A 4,480-nucleotide genomic window follows, 5' to 3' on the forward strand; every position below is an offset into this window, starting at 1 on the left:
ACAGAGGATGAGACGGTTGGATGACATCACTGACTCAATAGACATGAATTTGAGCAAACTCTATGAGATAGTGAGGGACAGGCAGGCCTGGCGTGCTGCAGTCCATGGGTTTGCAGAGTCAGACACGACTTAGTGACTGGACAACAGCATTACAGATCTTACTTCCAAGTATGGTCACATTCTGTGGGCAGCGCTTCAACATGTGAATTTGAGATGGCGTAGCCCAGCCTATAATGGAGCCCAAGCAGCCCAAGCAGCAAGCATCTACTTCTGGATGGCATCTGGGTGCTCCCTCCATAAAGGCAATCCATGTTGCCCACTGGGTATTTCACAAGTGCTTTCTGCTTCAAACCCTATAACCTCCCCTGGAGTCAGCAGAGAAGCATCCTCATCTCATTTCATAGATGAGAACACAGGTCATGAGAGCTAAAGTTAGTGTCCCCAAGCCCCCTGCCAGGAAGTGAATGTTCTGGGCTGAGACTGGGCCCCTCACTCCTTGGCTCTGTTCCTTCAAACTCCCTGCTTCAGGGACTACAACATTTCCCTTCAAGGAAGGAAGAAAATATTTCCTCTGATAAGAGCTTAACACCAAGTCAAGTTTGCAGGCTTTCAGGCTCCTCGTCCTATTTAATGTGCCAGAGCTTCTTCTAGTTAACATTTATTTGCTAAATAAAGTCACTTCTCCCTACATTTGGCTCTCACACAGCTGCCGTGAGCCATGCGCTCTGCAAGGCCCCTCATATGTATTATATCAAAAATTAATCATATTTCATAGATGAGAAATGGCAGCTCAAGGAGGTAAAACTGAGCTGCTGGTCAGTGCTGGAAGGGTGCAGTGAAACCAGGAAAGGGTGATTCACAAGCCCTTATCTTTCGAGGGTAGCAACCCTCAACAAATTCAGTTATTCAGCAAGTGTTTATTAGAGGTCTGCTCCATGCCAGGCACTGTTCAAGGTGCCACTCTAGTTGTTTGGGTTTAATCTATTTACAAAAGAGACACTGAGCCCTGTGTTTATGGAGCTAGAGTTGTCCAGAGGGAGACAAACAATAAATATAGTAAATAGGTAAATTGTATTATGGTTTCCCTGGTGGCTCCGTGGTAAAGAATATGCCTGCAATGCAGGAGACTTACAGGAGGCACGGGTATGATCCCTGAGTTGGGAAGATCCCCTGGAGGATGAAATGGCAATCCACTCCAGTATTCTTGCCTGGGAAATCCCATGGACAAAGGAGCGTGGTGGGCTAAAGTCCATGGGGTCGCAAAAAAGTCGGACACGACTGACTGGCTAAACAACAACAATAAAATTGTAATATATGTTAGAAAGTGGTAAGACCTATGCGGCAGAGTGGGGGTGATCAGGAACACTGTGCTGGGGAGATGAAGTTGCAGTATTGAACGGGGTGCTCAGGGAAGGTGTTCTGGAGCGTAGACTCAGGAAGGAAGAAGTTAGACAATGAGGATGCCTGGAAAAGAAGGTCTGAGCAGAGAGATACAAGTGCCAAGGCCCTGGGCCTGGAGGGTGCTTGGTGTTTCGTAGGGACAGCATGGGGCCCTGTGGCCAGACAGGCAGGGAGGAGGGTGAGGACAGCGTGGAGGGGAAGTCGGAGCAGAAAAGGGCCTTCAGGGGCAGGCTCACAGCCACTGCCAGGACCTGGGCTTGGTCTAGAAGCGGGACCTCGGCAGGGCTCTGAGCAGAGTAGGCAGGCATGGTCTGACTGCTTTCTAGTGGGATCCCAGCTGCTGTGTTGAGAATACCTGGCAGGGGAACAGAGAGGAAGAGGGGATACCAGTTAATAGGACAGTGGCGTGGACAAGGTGGTCCTGATGCTGACAGATTCTGCTGCTCTTGTTGCTCTTTCTCCCTCTCCCCATCTCTGCCTCCTTCTTTTTGGAAAGTCTCTGGAATGTGGCAGACTACATTCCAGTCCTGGTGTCCCCAGTGAGCAGCTCTCTGGGGTCAGAGATAGCTGCTTCTGTGCTCAGAATATCAGATTTCTCCTTTAGTAAATGAAATAAAACAGGGTTAATGATGCCAGCCTCACAGAGCAGTTGGAGAATCACCCATGGATGGATAGATGTGGGGTGTTTCAGTCAGTTCAGTCACTCAGTCATGTCTGACTCTGCGACCCCATGGACTGCAGCACATCAGGCTTCCCTGTCCATCACCAACTCCTGGAGCTACTCAAACTCACGTCCATCAAGTTGGTGATGCCATCCAACCATCTCATCCTCTGTCGTCCCTTTCTCCTGCCTTCAATCTTTCCCAGCATCAGGGTCTTTTCCGGTGAGTCAGTTCTTCACATCAGGTGGCTAAAGTATTGGAGTTTCAGGTTTAGCATCAGTCCTTCCAATGAATATTCAGGACTGATTTCCTTTAGGATGGAGTGGTTGGATCTCCTTGCAGTCCAGGGGACTGTAAAGAGTCTTCTCCAACACCACAGTTCAAAAGCATCAATTCTTTGGGGCATTCGGTCCCAGCCAGCTCAGTCAAGGCCCCTCAGATTGGGTTTCTGAGCCCTTGATCCCTTGCCCCAAATGGGAACCCTCCAGAAATGGGGCTCACAGAAGGATACAGTCCTCTGTGAGCGTCAAAGGCAGAGCCCGTGATCACTGGGGAACCAGCTTAGAGAGGCCCAGGAATCCAGGTATGAACTTCATGTCTTCTGATCCTCAGGGGAGGGGGCTGTATGTGAGCACTGGATCAGGAGTCCAGCAACCTGCATTTGTTTATTTTTTTAATTGAGATATAATTGACATACAACACTATATTAGCTGCAAGTGTACAACATAATATCTGTTTATGTTGCAAGTGGTCACCACAGTAAGTCTAGCTAGCAGCAACCTGCATTTCTTCGTCAACTCTGCCACGTCCCAACTCAGCAGACTTGAGAGACGACATCTCTCTGGGCTTGTTTCCCCACCTGACAAATGCACATGTTGATAACATTTCCATGCTTCTCTCCAGCCTTCTGGGAGTTTTCTGGGCCTGAGAGGAGCCCGGGCAGTTGTGGAGTCACAGAGTTACTCACTTCCTTGTTTTCCTACATGACTTGGCCCTATTTCCTGGCTTCCACCTCTACCCAGTCAATGACTTGGTCTGAGCCACTTATGTGGGGAAAGCTGGTGAGCTGAGCTGGGATCAGAAAAGTGCTGGACAGACCTGGGCCACACAGCCTCATGCCCTCCCCTGAGGGTGGGCCCTGCCTCTAAGGCGATGTGTGGATAGAAGTTCATGAAGGTCGAGCTGGAAGGTCTCTTAGAGACCCTCAACTTACAGCGGGGAAGCTGAGGGTAACAGAGGGGAAGAGACTTGTCCAGGATCTCACAGAGGTCACTGGAAACATCTGTTTGTTTTTTAATAAACAAGAAACAGCCTTATTACAGTATAAGTAGCATCTATTAAACTCTACATGAAGTGGCGTTGGGTGAGTTCTGACACACATACATCCCATCATCCAGCTCCACAGTCAGGATACTTATCGTTCCCATCACATGGGGACTTCCTTGGTGGTCCAATGGCTAAGATTCTTCACTCCCAATGCAGGGGCCCAGGTTCGATCCCTGGTCAGGGTACTAGTTTCCACATGCCCCAACTCAGAGGGCACAGGCAACAACTAAAGATCCTGCATGCCTCAACTAAGACCAGGCACAGCCGAATAAATCAAGCTAAAAAAATTTCCCATCACCTCCAGAAGCTTCCTCATGGTCCTCTGTCCTGTCTCCCTCACTGACACTCCAGGCAAACTCCAGTCTGCTTTCTGCCACTACCGACGCATTTTTGCATCTGTTTTAAGGGAGCACTGATAGGGCTGGTGGGCAGGCTGGGTGTGGCCTGGGAAAGACAGGGGCCACCAGGATTGCGGCCTGAGGACTGGAAGGCTGGGGCAGCCATACTTTGAGGTGAGGGTCAGGGAGCTTCATGAGCTTAGCCTTAGGCCTTAGGTGACCTGTCTAGTCATCCTCGTACGGGGAAGGCTCCGGGGCAGTTGGGCACAGGAGCCTGGAGTTCCAGAGTCTGGACTGGAGATCTGCAGAGAAGGACGGGAAGTCAAGGACCGGCCAGACCTCCAAAGAACGAGTGTGGTGACAGTGGGGCCCTGGTCTCCCACTGGGCAGTTGGTCAGGGCCAGCTCTCTACAAAACGTCTGCTCCCCTCCAGGGGTCTGGCATCCCTGAGCCTAGGAGAGTGGGTCCTCCAAGGGCAGAGTGTTGTTGCATCTGCCTGGTGGCCACACAGTGCCTGGGCCCTGGGAAGAGCAACTGAATGGGCAAGCAAAACTCCCTTTACCTTGCCAATATTTGCAATATTGGCAAAAAGTATGTGTCAGAGGAGGGCAAGCACCCAGACAGTTACGACCACTTTCCATGGGCCTCACCTCTGGCCAGAGGTTCTGCAGAAAAGGAAAAAGCAAAGTGACATTTGACTCGCCTTTCGCGAACACTCCCTCAGTTGACCTCCCAGTAACCCCATCAGCTAGG

General features: G+C 50.5%; 1 non-coding gene across 1 annotated transcript; it reads left to right on the forward strand.

Annotated features, from left to right (window-relative positions):
* Nucleotides 1–3,502: 3,502 nt before the first annotated feature.
* TRNAG-CCC lies at nt 3,503–3,574 on the forward strand. The gene has a single exon. It is a non-coding gene; the product is annotated as a tRNA-Gly (tRNA).
* Nucleotides 3,575–4,480: the final 906 nt, after the last annotated feature.

The sequence above is a fragment of the Bos indicus x Bos taurus genome, chromosome 1 (assembly GCF_003369695.1).
Source record: "Bos indicus x Bos taurus breed Angus x Brahman F1 hybrid chromosome 1, Bos_hybrid_MaternalHap_v2.0, whole genome shotgun sequence".
Classification (NCBI taxonomy): domain Eukaryota; kingdom Metazoa; phylum Chordata; class Mammalia; order Artiodactyla; family Bovidae; genus Bos; species Bos indicus x Bos taurus.